The sequence below is a fragment of the Solanum lycopersicum genome, chromosome 11 (genome assembly GCF_036512215.1).
Source record: "Solanum lycopersicum chromosome 11, SLM_r2.1".
NCBI lineage: Eukaryota > Viridiplantae > Streptophyta > Magnoliopsida > Solanales > Solanaceae > Solanum > Solanum lycopersicum.
The window spans coordinates 25,818,954-25,834,140 of NC_090810.1; the positions used below are offsets into that span (position 1 = coordinate 25,818,954).

The 15,187-nt window shown below is 37.3% G+C and overlaps 1 long non-coding RNA gene across 1 annotated transcript; it reads left to right on the forward strand.

Moving 5' to 3' along the window:
* The first annotated feature begins 577 nt into the window (after positions 1–577).
* Positions 578–2,430, forward strand: LOC138339590 (uncharacterized). The gene is made up of 2 exons (XR_011212442.1): positions 578–648; positions 1,980–2,430. It is a non-coding gene; the product is annotated as an uncharacterized lncRNA (long non-coding RNA).
* The last annotated feature ends 12,757 nt before the right edge of the window (positions 2,431–15,187 follow it).

Sequence of the window (15,187 nt, forward strand, 5' to 3'; positions counted from 1 at the left end):
TTCAATAGATGACTCAACTCATTAACACTTTCACATGCTCAATTGACTCAATTAGGGATTTTCAAAATCACTAGTTTTTCAACTTCTATGCCCTCACATGAAAGAAGTGTCCCAAAACCGCACACACATATAAACAAGACATGGGACAACAAAGATGCAACACTCACACTCAAAAATAAACATATCATGTACACACATGTCACACCATAGGCTTCCCATATATTATGTTATGCCTCGTATTTTTTTTATACGTAGTGCGCATCGTGATCTAGAAGACGTAAAGAAATATTAGGCAAGGATGTTATTTCCAAATGTGATATTAAGTATGAGTTGGCTAATGTAAGTGCCATTAACTTTAAGTGAGGGATTAATTAGTGGCTATTTGGATTGATTTAATCCAATGGGCCCCACCACTCAAGGCAAAAATTAAAAAGGGATCAGATTGTGGGCTGGCCTTAGTGGACAGGTGTAGAGGGGGGCAGCCTCCACTTCATACTATTAAATGAGGTGGAGAAATCCACTCCATGCTATATAAAGTGGTGAAATGCATTTCTGCATATCATATTCTTCTTCACCACTTGTCTTAGGCAGCCATGGAAATGGAGAAACCAACCCTGCAACTCTTGGCCAGCAGCTGCAAATAATTTGGTTAGTAATCTCCTTGTTTGGTGTGTTAATTCTTTAGAATACCCTTGTTAATTATCCATTAATTTTAAGAAGGGGGCGTGACCAGTAGCTTAGGAAGTTTGTTTTAGTTATTGAATGTGCTAAGTATGAATGGAAACCATAATCAGATTATTAGTGGTGTCGTGTTGGTGCTTGGGCTGTTTTGATTAAAGCAAACTGCAGGAAAATTCTGTTTTGGCATTATGTATATGTTGAATGTGATTATGAGTATATACTCCAAAGGATGAATACGATAAGGTAGATGTGTTGCGAATTATAAAACGAGTTATCGCTCGGTGTGTCGTTGCTTCGCTGCTATAGTTGCCGAGATGGAACTGTTTTGGGGAGGGGGCTGTTTAATATGATTCTTTGGGTTATATGTGTTATTGGTATTGGTGTGGATAATTTGGATTGTTGTCGGATTGGGACGAAGTAAGGAAAATAGGGGAGGTGCTGTCGAATTTTCGTTAGATTATTAGCTAGCTTACAAGAAAGTAAAGCACGATGTTTATCTAATTGCGGCACGATTGTTGCTTGTTATATATTAATAGCTTGAGCAGTAAATATTGGACGTGCGGCTCGATTATACGGTATGTAACGCTGTCCCTTCTTTCTTTGCTTGGCATGACTTTTAAAAATAAGCGAATAACGGACAGATTTGATACTTACCTCTAAAGCGTCTAGGTGACGTATATTCTTGCTTCCACAATTATTCCTCTATATATCGGCTATGTCTAAGGCTATGATGATCTCTAATATCTATGGTAATGCTTCTTAGAGTCATTGAGATTTTACGTTTCCATATCGTATTAAAGGTTCATAATCTTGATAAAACATTAATCTTTGGTAATACTCCTTGCTGGTTCACGTTGATTGTTCTATTGAGTTATAAGAAATGATTTTAATTGCATATGGTTGCTCATAATATTCTGCTCGTGCATAGAGTCATTTATCATTTCACCGAGTCCCGGGCCGGGTAATGTTCATGCGGAGTTTCTTGCATATGTCACCGAGTTCCTCACTAGAGGGCCGGGTATGTATATTATATATATGATTGGTGATGAGGATGGTTATGATGATGATGATGACGGAGATGACGTGATGATTATTTTGCCGAGCCCCTTACTAGGGAAGCTGGGCGCCTTAAATGTTAAATATATGCATGATTTTCACTTAAAAGGTATATGTGTAGTGATATTTTGTTTCGACTTGCCATATTGGTATCCTGTCATCTTTACCTTATGCTTTACATACTCATTACATTGTCCGCACTGACCCCCCTTTCCTCGGGGGGCTGCGTTTCATGCCCGCAGGTGTAGACGCGCAGTTCGGTTATCCTCCCGCCTAGGATATCTACTCTGCTGATTGGGAGAGCTCCACTGTTCCGGATCCCAGTCGTTTTGGTACATAACTTTTGTTTAGTCTTTTGCTCGTCTATGGGTATGGCGGGGCCCTGTCCCGTCGAGTTTCACTAATGTATTCTTAGAGGTCTGTGGACATTATGTGGGTTGTATATATATGTTTTGGATAATGGTCTGGACATGGTTTGTTTGGGATGTCCGCTTGTACAGGGGCAGCCTTGTCAGCTGCGTACATCATTGTGTATTGTGTAGTGGCAGCCTTGTCGGCATACGTATGTTATTATGCTTTGAATAGTGGCGGCCTTGTCGGCTCGCGTATGCTGTTATGGTTGAATGGTTATGACTCCTTATGAGACAGGTCCTCTTATATATATGACGTTGGGGTTGGCTTGATTTGATTAAATTCCATATTGTCTTAGTTTCAGTTGGTCATACTTAGCAGGTTTGTAAGTGGGTGTCAAAAACGGGCACTAGTCACGGCCTATCGGGTTGGGTCGTGACATATTAGTCATTATTGACTCAACTTCATTTGGTTAGAAATCTCAAAGGAATTTGTTAAGCTTGTAATATAGGCTTAGGAAAGGTTAGGAAATCATTAAGGTATAAGTGACTACACCCTCCTTGAAACCTAAACAACATCTCATCATTTCAAACTTTCACCACTTTTCTCACTTTTAAAACCCATGCATATTTCACACTATTTTTCATTTTTCTTTTGTTATTTCCACTCTAGATGCCCCACATACAACCTTTTTAAACTTTTGGAGGATTCAAGTCTCATTTATTCATTTTCTTTCTTTTTCAAAGCTTTTCTTTTTCCTTAAAACTTTCATCCAACTCTCACTTTTCAAACCCATTTGCATTCCACACTATTTTTCATTATTCTTTTCTTATTTCCACTCTAGATGCCCCACATACAACCATTTTCATATTTTGGAGGATTCAAGTCTCATTTTTTTCATTTTCTTTCCTTTTTTCAAAGCTTTTTCTTTCTTTGAGACTTTACATCAAACCCTCAATTTCTCTCTTCTAATTTTTTTTATTTTTTTTATCAAGCCCTCACGTTGTAAGCATCCCTTCAATGAATTTCTCATAACACAAAAACTTAGCATAAAAGTCTCATCTTTTACAACCACAAGTTCAAGGATGAAAGGGTTCAAAAGAGGGTTACTTTTTCCAAAAGGATAAGGCTTGTAATATGGTTGCCAATAAAAAGGATTAGGCTCAAAGGGGACAACCAAGGATATCTTTAGAGCAAAAGTGGGATTTTAAGCCAAGTGGACTTCAAGAACATCAAAGAAAGCCTAAGATCGTTTCTCCAACCAAACTCAATCAAGACCAACCGGGCAAGTTCTAGGTAACAATAGCGAACACAGGGAATTATTCAATAGCTCACCACACATGGCCTGCGAATCAATCAAGATGGTTCAAAATCTTACTTCCTTTTCAAAATACAAACATCATTGAACATTTTAACCGCTAACGAATTAAAAGTCACAATAGAAATTGTAAGAGTTGTAAAAAATAATCATTCATAATATGCTCAACCATTTAAAAATGGGGAGGTATTCTCATAATTCACGTGCATGACTAAGCTCTTAGTACCAACCAAGTAAAAACCTTCCCACAATGACGATTATTTTGCCCTTAAGAAACTCTTCAACCAATCCATTATTAGGAAACCTCATGCATCTATTCTGGAACGACTACTCAAACTTCGTCACAATCAACGACAATCGAACACTTACAAGTAATTAATGATTTAACCTTAAGAAGCTACAAACTACAAATCAAAAACTAAAATAGACCAATCCAACACAATATCAATAGAAACATTAAAACAACTAAGTTTCAAGGGAGAGCTTCACGGTGGCATGATATCTGAGAGAAGTGTTGAGAGAAGTGAAAGTACCTTCCTGGATTGTCAGGAAGACCTGCATAATTGCAATTCTTCACTCGTCGAATGACAAAGATAAATATTAAGCATTTTTTTGCATTCTCCTGCAAGATATTTAAATTATTTAGTTATATCACTATGGTGTGCCAGAATTTGACGAACCACCCTAACTTCTCTACACAATATAGAGATTAAGATGCCAAAGGATATGAAGATTGTCTATCCTGATATAGCACACAAAAGTCATGGCACAAACATTTAAACTATTAATTTAGAATCAAACTCTAAAAACGACCATAGAATTCAAGTATAGAAGATATTATTAAAACAAGTAGTTGTTTCCACTGGTAATAAAAAAGCATTCAACAAAGAACACCCAAAATTGTAACTATCATAAACAAACAATATCAATTTTCAAAATGCGCACTTACACTAACCACCACCACAACAACAAAATAGTCAATGTTATCAAAAAAAGTGAGGTTTGAAAAGCAAACAGTGTAAGATAAATTACACATATCTTGGGGTAGAGAAATTGTTTTGCATAGACCCTCTACGCGATAATCAAGAGATTATACGATAAAAATAACCCCAGAAGCAACCCGTGAAATCAACCTCGAGGCAAAGCAAACTGTTAGTTTAAATGGTTGCATATGCTACATAGAAGATGCATACTCCTATTGAATCCTTTTCTAATTCTGTTTTACACTTCCTCTGAAAATTTATTTTCTAATCCTTATTCTCAAGAAACATTCATGATACAACCAACTTCAAGTTCCATAGTCCTGTACACGTGCGAAACATGACACACTAAATACCAAACAAACAAAAAAATTAAATGCGATATAGGAGACTTCTGAGCAGTTAACGATGCATTATGCCTCCAGGTTTACCACCCTTTCCCTTAGTTAATTTATAAACATAATCCCCCATCACTTGAAGCTTATAGTATGCAACACATATACTTATTGCATTTATACTATCATACGTACATCACCCTCGCTATATTATTTCTGATGGGATTCTTGTTATGGATAAAATGTCTATAAGGAGTTTTAGTAGATCACTCATACACAAAATGGATGTGAATTTATTAGTGTATGCAATATTATATCCTCACATGTATGACAGTGGAGCTTAAACGTTACATGACACCCCCATTATAGTTGTCACATTCTTAACATTTTCACTTGTGTACAACATTAATCAATCACATTTACACGTTGTTACACAAACACTTCGGGGGCAACAAAAATGACTCGACTACACTTTTATGCACAAGTTTCATGCTATTGCCACAATAAAGATGCTACAAGATCTATTAGGCCCTTAAATCATTTCCCCTAATCATAAGTCACGTTAAAAAAAATCCCCTCAACAATAATAGAATTTGCATAGCAATGCCACAAAAGAAAGTAAACCAACAAAATCTAGGCACACGAAACACCACAAATTAACTATAATTAACAACATAAAGGTGCATAAATAACCTCCACAATACTAACCTTTTTAAAGTCCTACAGAAGGCCCCGTACATTCCAGGACACCAATAAACTAAAGGCTGAAGGTCAACTTAGGTTCTTATACCCACCTTCCTAATATGGGAAATTAACATGTATATGACCACACTGACTGATGCAATTCGGATAGCACCAAGCCATTCACTCGAAGAACATTGAAATCTTCAAGAAGAAGAAATCTTCAAAAAGGGTGTTTTAATCCAAATGGAAAAGACAGAGAAACTGGATAAGTGTTGGTACAAAAGGGAATTTACCAAAAGGGGTAAGAAATAAAGGAAAAAGTACAAATGGACCACAAAATCACAAAACCCCGAGGTCTTCAAGTGCACTCATAAACTTTCAGCGAGCCCAACTCTGCTCGCTGAAATCCAAAGTGAGAATCACCGAATTGACACTCTAATCAACGAATTGCCTCAACACTTTGTAAATTTTGGCAAGATAAACTTCAAGTTGGCGAGTTGAACTTCAACTTTGGAGAAGAAAATAATGCATTTGGAGATCCGGAACTCATTTTATGCCCCTAATCTCAGGTTCTAATTCCATAGTTTCCTTTTCTTGACTATCATTCATTTTCATTATTCCTAAGCTATTTTTCAAATCGTAATTGATCTACTTGTTGATTGTTGGTTCTTGAATTCCCATATTTGTTAGTGCCACTTCTTTCCACGATTTTATTAGTGTAATATCGTAGTAAATTTTTTTATCCAAGTCTATTTTTCTTTAATCAGGTCATTCATCTTTCTTGAAACAAGAATATTTTCCGGCCAAGAGTAGAAAATGACACTTCGTAATCAACCGAGTATAAGCAATCTTTAACCTAAGCCGAGTCAATTTGATAGTCAATCAAAGGTGTATAAACATGAGTGATTGTGAGTTCAATTTACTCACGCTAACATTGTTTATTCTTTTTGTTGAGTTGTCTTATTGCTAGGTACCATGGAAACGGAAGTGAAACCCAACCACTTACGGAGAGGTTACTTTGGAATCTGTAATGGATGCAATTACTAATATGGGTTGGAGGATGGAGAACATGGAAGGATAAACGGCCACCATGAAAGGTAGTGTGTCGAAGATGGAGGATAGAATGAACAATGTGGAGGGTCGAATTAACTCTACTAATTCCACCTCACAAGCTACGGTTCGTGCTTCCACAAGTGGGCACAATCACACTATTTCTCCGATATCACACTCGGAGCCTTCCATCAAGCGTTCAATCCAACACCAATAAGATTCACTTGCAATATCCAAAAATACCAATCGATCATTCCACTTCAAACTTAATCAAGAAGCTCCACCAAATCAAAACTGACCTTACCAAGTACCACTAAACAAAATAGTATATGAAGGTGAAGGTGAAGTAGAGTCATGGAATGAAGCTTCAAGAGGTAAAATGGGGTATAGAGGACAAGGATGGTTTGGCACGGTACCACATGGAATAAGACAATATGGGAACCAACCTCAAAGTGGAGAACAAAAGGGAAGCTTATGCCAAGCAAGAGTATGGTCACGAATTGAATGATGAACATGGTAACCAATATCAAGAAAAGTCGAAAGAGGTTACTACAACAACAACCAAGTGGGTGAGGGACAAGGAAACTATTGCGGGGACCAACGTGGAAATGGAGGCCGATATGTTTGAATGACTTTATCAAGACTAATCTTAAGATTTCAAAAGGGAATGCAATCTCGAACTTATCTAGAATCGAAGTAGCATTGCCAAATAATCATCTTATGATTTGACCGAGGTGAAGAAGAGTTGTTTTTCCATTGCTTAATTTGAAGGGTTTTCCATGACGTGGTGGGAATACATGAAACAGTGGAAGAAGGAGACTCTTCTAAGATGACTGTTCACAAACTCACTAGCTTGAATGACATCTTTGAAGGGATCAATGAGGTAGAGTGGGAACTCAAAGAGGAGAAAGTACTTAGCAAGGGTATTCCATATTCAAATTGTTGGAGTAAGAACAAGGGAGGAGAATCAACATCTTCGGGTTGGAAAAAGAATAAGGATCTCTAGAAGCCTTATGAGAAGAGTCCCTTTGAAGGAAATACTCAAAAGTACCCACCAAGAGAGGAATGTAATAAGGACTTAACCAAATTTCCTAAAGGCATTCAATATCAGAAGTGTAGAGGATGGATTCATATGATGCGTGAATGTCCCAATCGATTGAATGTACTAGTTCAACGAAGGGAATTGTATATTGGTGAAGTGGTAGATCTTGGAGGGTTGTAAATAGTATACCTAAGAAGAGGATGAATTTGAAGGTGATGACGATGAGGAACCAAATCCATGTGAGGGAAAAGATGTCACCGCTCCTAATGGTTTAACAAGAAAGGCCCCAATTGAAGAAATTTGGGCTCAAGGAGAGTTAGCATACCAATGTATATGGTGCGGGGAGCTATGATTAGCAAGGCCATGGATGATCCAAGTCAAAAGGGAGAATCTTTTCCAGTCCAAGTGCCTCATAAAAGATGATTATGTTCATCTCGATCATTGATAGTGGGAGTTACACCAACATTGCTAGCACTACTATATTGAAATTCTTAGAACTTGCTACCAGTAAAAATGCTACCCCTTAGAAGCTACAATGGTTGAGTGAGTGCAATGGAAGGTTCAAATAAGTGCTGACATGTTTAAAATTGGGAAGTACCAAAATGAGATTCTTATGTTACGAAGTGTAAGAGTGTTTGTGCTACCCGAAAGATCGTGGCAATATGATGGCTCAACTAAACATGAGGGGAGATTTAACAAATATCACTTCTGGATAATCATAAATATGTCCTTCATCCTACGTCATCCTCTCAAATCAATGAAGTGTATCAAAAGATGAACGAGTTAAGGAAGAACATGTGCAAGCTAAGGGCAATTAAGAGGAAGAAAGGAGGAAGTTCAGGGGAAAGGCCCAAAAGTTGTTTGTTAATTACAAAGAGATAAAAGGGGAGAAAGTGGAAGACAAAAGTTCTTTGATATTTATCACATAGGGATCATGTGTTGCAAACAAACCAATCTCATTCTTCTCTACCACATTCTATTTCCCTTTTATTTGCAGGAGTATGAGGATGTCTTCCCAAAGGAGCTTCCTAGTGGATTGATTACCCCATCTTTGGGGAATTGGACCCCAATTGATTTCATGTTGAGCTTACAATTGCCAAATAAGTCGTGGCTTATTGAAGTAATCTGGAGGACACCAAATAGTTACAAAGGCAAGTTGAGGAACTCTCTACAAGGGCAATGTGAGAGAAAGTATGAGTTTGTGCACCGTTTGGGTTCACTTGGTTCCAAAGAAAGTTGCAACATGGCGTATGTGTGTTGATTGTCAGTGTTCTAAAATTTGATCTTGTAGCTAGAATACACCGAGAATGAACAGAATGTTGTTATTCATTTCCACGTAGGGTTGAACAAGGAGATACTTTCTAAGATGACTATTCAAAAGTTTGCTAAATTGAATGACTACTTCGAAGGGACCAATCATGTAGAGAAGGAACTCAAAGAGGAGAAAGTACCTAATTCAAGGGTATTTCATCTTCAAATTCATGGAAGTAACAACAATGGAGAAGCTAAAAAATCTTTGGGTTGTTACAAGAATGAGGATTTTTAGAAGCTTTATAAAGAGAAACCATAGGGTAGAGGTTAACACTTTAATGTACCCACCAAGAGAGGAAGGTAATAAGGACCCAACCAAATTTCCCAAAGGCATTCAATGTCACAAGTGTAGAGGATGGGGTCATATGATGTGTGAATGTCCTAATCGGTTGAATGTGCTAGTTCAAGGAGCAGAATTATACATTGGTGAAAGGGTAGATCTTGGAGGGTTGTGAATAGGAAACCCAAGAAGAGGATGAATTTAAAGGTGATGAAGATAAGGAACCAGACCCAAGTGATAGAAAAGATGTCACCGCTTCTAATGGTTTGATTAGGAAGGCCCTAATTGAAGAAGCTTGGCCTCAAGAAGGAGAGTTCAGCGAACCAATGTATGTGGTGAGGCGAGTTATGATTAGCAAGGCCATGGATGATCCAAGTCAAAGGGAGAATCTTTTCCACTCCAAGTGCTTCATCAAAGATGATTATGTTCATAGATCATTGATAGTGGGAGTTGTGTCAACTTTTCTAGCACTACTATAGTAAAATTCTTGGAACTTCTTAAGCATGATACACCTTACACGCTTCAATGGTTGAGTGAGTGTGGAGAATTGAGGGTTCATAGACAAGTGTTGATCTAGTTCAAAATTGGGTAGTACCAAGATGATATTCTTATGTGATGTAGTGCAAGCTTATAATGTGCTACTCATAAGATCTTGGAAATATGATTGTTCAACAAAACATAGAGGGAAGAACTAACAAATATCACTTGTGTTGGATGATCATAAATATGTCCTTCATCCAACGTCACCCTCTCAAGTAAATGAAGTGTATCAAAAGAAGAGTGAGTTTAGGAAGAACATGTGGAAGCCGAGGGCAATGAAGAGGAAGAAATGAGGAATTTCAGGGGAAAGGACCAAGAGTTGTTGGTTAAGTACAAAGAGATAAAGGGAGGAAGTGGAAGCCAAAAGTTCTTTGATCTTTGTCAAATAAGGATCACATGTTGCAAACTAACCAATCTCATTTTTCTCTAACACAATCTATTTCCCTTCTTTTGCAGGATTATGGGGATTTCTTTCCAAAGGAGCTTCCAAGTGGATTAACACCTCTTCGGGGAATTGAGCACCAAATTGATTTCATGTTGGGCTCACAATTGCCAAATAAGTCGTGGCTTATCGAAGTAATTCGGAGGACACCAAAGAGTTACAAAGGCAAGTGGAGGAACTCCTCAACAAGGGATATGTGAGAAAAAGTATGAGTTTGTTCGTCGTTCTGGTTCTCTTGGTCATAAAAAATATGGAACATGGCGTATGTGTGTTGATTGTCATCTTACTATGATGAGTTCCAAAATTATATCTTGAATCTAGAATACACCGAGAATGAAGACCATGCAACTATTCGCTTCCAAATATGGTTGAAGAATGAGATATTTTCTAAGATGACTATTCATAAGTTTACTAAATTGAATGAAATCTTCGAAGCAACCAATGAGGTAGAGCGGGAACTCAAAGAGGAGAACGTACCTAAGTATAAGGGTATTTCATCTCATTTTATTTCATGTCATAAATGTGATGATGCTTCCGATGTGGCATCGTTGTTTGTTTGAAAACATTGTTAAATTGCATGGAATTCCTCAAACCATCATATGTGATAGGGACCCAAAATTCCTTGATTCACTTTTGAAAAGAATTGTGGGGTAGACTTGTTACCAAGTTGATGTTCTCAACTTCTTGTCACCCACAAACTGATGGCCAAACTGAAGTTGTGAAAAGGACCTTGGTTTCTATGCTTTGTGACGTGGTGCATGGAAAGTTGGCCTCATGGGAGGAACATTTTCGTTTAGTTGAGTTTCTTATAATCTAGTTATTCATAAAACTATTGACATCTCCCATTTGAAGTGGTGTACAGTTATAATCCTCTAAGTCCACTTAGATCTCGCTCCTCTTTCTCAAGATGTTGTCTTAAGCTTAGATGGGAGCAAAAGAGCGAAAGCCATGAAGAAACTTCATGAGAAGGTTGACCTAGAAAAAAAGAACCAAGAGGTAGCCAAAAAGGCGAATAAGGGTGGCAAGAGGATTGTGCTAAAATCGGGTGAGTGGGTTATAAAAATTGGGTTACCAGAATAAACTGGAAAATTAATGCGGAAGCAAAATAAAAAGGTATATGAAATTCAAAAATAAAATCCTTAATTTCAATTTGCAAGATAAAGTGCCTAAGAACCCTTATTGATCAATTGGAAAGCTGATGTTTTCTTCTTTTTGGAGACGAAATTACAAGGGGATATAAGAGAGATCATTAAAGATTTAAGGTCGAATTGATGGGTGAAGTCTGTGCAACTAGAAGCTAGTGCACAAGAGGGGGCATAATTCTGATGTGTGATAGGAGACTGTGGGATAGGGAAATATGCGAGACAGACGGAGGAGTTTACGCTCCAAATAGTAGATTAGAGAGGAAGGAGGTCTGGTGGGAACTAGGGTCTGTAAGAGGACTTTCCACAGGTCCTTGGGTGGTGGTGGGAGATTTTAACACCATTAGATTTCCTTCAAAAAAGACGAAAATAAAGCCATGATGGATTTTTCAGAGTTTATCGAGGATATGAAGGAGCTAGTGGACTTACAATTAGCAAGGAACAAGTATACTTGGAAGAAAGGTGAAGGCCATGATGTTGCAACCAGACTAGATAGATTTTTTATTTCTAAAGTTTGTGAAAACTCTTTTACGAACATTAAGCAATCAGCCCTATATTAACATCAGATCACTGTCCCCTAATTCTTGAATGTGGAAATTGAGAGAGATCAAATTCTTTCTTCAAATTCGGAAACTGGTGGTTACAGACATAAAATTTCAATGAGAAAGTGAAGTTATGGTGGGAATCTCACCATTGTAGAGGCAGACCAGATTATATTTAAGCTGAAAAACTAAAATGTTTGAAAGGCAAGCTAAAAGACTGGAGTAGGACTAGCCAAGGCAACCTGGGTGCAAAACCAGAGTATCCCAATGTCAGTTGGCAGAGCTTGAAGTAATACAAGACCAGAGATAGCTATCTGATGATGAGATCTATCTAAGAACCACTCACTATTGAGTTCAAGGAAAATGCAAAAAGGAGGAGGTCACATGGAGACAATGGTCCAGAGCTATATGGTTGAAGGAGGGTGACAAAAACATAATTTTTTCACAGAACTGCAAACTGTCACAAGAGATATGATTATATTGACAAACTTCTTGTGGATAGTGAGTGTACAGGGGACTCATTAGTGATCAGGGAGGAGATTGTCAAATTTTATCAGAAGTTTTATACAATATGAGAGATATGGAGACTTCAATTCAACCACAGATCAGGTGTTGTTATTATTGAAGAAGATAACTTAATGCTAGAATGTCAATTTAGTGAGGCTTAGATTAAAGAATGTGAATGGCATGTGAGAGGGACAAGGCATCTGGGAAGGATGGATTCACCATGGCATTCTTCACAAGTTGCTGGGAAATAGTAAGCAGAGAATTAGTGGCAGGAGTTTAGAACTTTCATAATCAAAACATTTTTGAAAGAAGCTTCAATGCCACCTTCATAGCCTTGATCCCAAAAGAATTGGGGTCCAAAGAACTCAAAGACTTTTAGACCTATTAGCTTAATAGGTAGCATATATAAGATCATCTCAAAAAGAGTTGACTGGGAGGCTAAAACAAGATGTTTCAAAACTGGTAGATACACATCAGATGGAATTTATCTAAGAGCAGGCAGATCATGGATTCTGATTGCCAACAAATATGTAGATATGAGGCAAATTAGCAAGGTCCCGGGCATTCTTTGTAAGATGGATATAGAGAAAGCTTATGACCACTTATATTGGGGATCCTAATGGAAGACTTTGGAAAACATGGGTTTTGGGGAAAGATGGATCTACTGCATCAAATTTTGCATCACTATAGTGCAATTTTGAGTTTTAATTAAGAGCTCTCTCACAGATTTCGATTTCTTCTCATCTGGGAGAGGATTGAGACAAGGGGATCCATTATCTCCTTTTCTCTTTATCTTGGCAGTGGGGGTTTTAATGATATGCTAAGAACAACGCAGAGACACAACTGGAAAAGGGGATTCAATGCAAATATGGAGGATAGACACAGTCTAGCAGCCATTTCATATCTCTAATATGTAGATGACACGCTAATATTTTGTTCCATGCCTTGAAGATCGCTTGGGGAAGTGAAGGGAAGATAATTGACAAAGCTGCCACTTTGATCGAGCAGTAGCCATTCGGCGATTCACCCAACGGCTTGGGCGAGGACCCAGCTCGCCAAATGTTCCAAAAGGCTTCAAGGGAGGGGTCATCTCTATGAATGAATTGGCGACTCACCGATTCCCTTAGGCGAGCATGACCCGGATCGCCATTCATCCTTTTTGGGCCAATTTTGGGCCTCCTATGTAATAAATGCCTAAAACTTTAAATAGCTAGTTTGGGTTCTCCTTTAGGTAGACTATTTTGATATTGATATTTTGAGTCTCTTATGCAATAAATGCCTGAAACTTTAAATAACTAGTTTGGGTTCTCTTTTAGGTAGACTATTTTGAATATTGATATTTTAAAGCTCTTGTATGAGTTGCTTGGTACAAACTTGGGTTGACTAAATTCAATTCCCTCGAGGTCTTCGGAAGAGTTAAGAGCTTCTTGTAGGATTAATGGATTAAGGTCTTAAGGTTTAATATACCTCTAGATTGCTTTCTATTTCCTCTTTTTGTGCCTATGATATTTTTATTTCTTCTCTTTACTTTCCCCATTTTATCGGTAAATCGCAGCGAGAATTACATCCTCCTCTAAGAGGTTAAAAGAGTTTTTAGTAAATCCAAACAGGGGTTATAGAGGGAAATCATTTTATCGTGTTAATTTTGTGGCAAGACTAATTGGGGTGTCATCTAAGTCTTGGTTTTATATTTTGACGTCTTCCTCCAACTCTTTGTCAAAATTAGCAAACCATCTATTTAAGGTCTCATTGTTTGCTTAAGATTTAGAATTAAATTCTACGCATAATCGTTGGTATTAGTTTTAAATCTAGGCTGCAATGAGAACTACGTCCTCCCCTACCCCTACTACTAGCACCTCTTTTTCCATAAATGGATTTTTTGCCACTATTTCTTTTAACGGGATCCATATCTAAAGTTTATAATAATAAAAATATAAAAAAACAAGATAAATATAACAAAACAATATAATAAGTAAACAAATAATAGAGATGAAAGTTGAAACGAATGTTTGAGCATCTAAAACACCTTTCCTAATTGCAAGTCAAGAAGAAAAGAAAGAAATTGGAACATTACAAAAAGCATCAACATGCAATTTTCCACTAGTAAAATAACTGGAAATGGCAAGCACATCATACCTTGTACAAACATATTCGGGATATCATCATGTGGCATTCCTCTTCCATTATCCTATATTAGAAACAAAGTACAATAATTAAAGACTGTTAGGGAAGAATAATATTCCACTTACTTGTCAAATTGATTTAGTTCAACAATATACTTTTCTTGCCTTGCACACTTAGAGCAGAATTGGCATATAGAAGAACAAAGAGGAATAGTCATACCTTGCATGTCACCCTATAATAATAATGCTTCCCTACCCTTAGCTTCCTTTGTAGCTGCTGCAGGATCGTCTTTTACTTTCTTCCTAAGAGCAACATTCTTTCTTTGGATCTCTAGAATCCAAGCTTCCTTTGGTAGTATTTTCTAGACTCAGTAGTTAGAAAAATCACAATGTCATCTAATGAAATTTGCTAGAAAAGTATTTCAATAATGAAATTTTCTAAATGTCAACAGTGAGCATAAAATATCAATCACAATGCCATCTAAGTGAGAGTAAATCACTATTTACACACCTCACGAGCCTTGAATGTCTCAAAATCATCATATACGGCTTCATCTCGCATGGTCACCAATCTTCACTACAGAAGCAAAACAAAAAACAACAGTAAGCTAGATACAAAGAGAAGTTCCCATTATAGGATCTATATTAGCTCATTGAAATAGTTATCTAAAATAGAAAAAAAATAATCACTTACATGGTTTATCTCTACAACTTGAAGTTCAAAGATGGATTCAGCAAAATCAAGTACATTCTAAACATGTTCTCTCACATTACTGTAATACAGTTATTTCCCAGGATGAAAA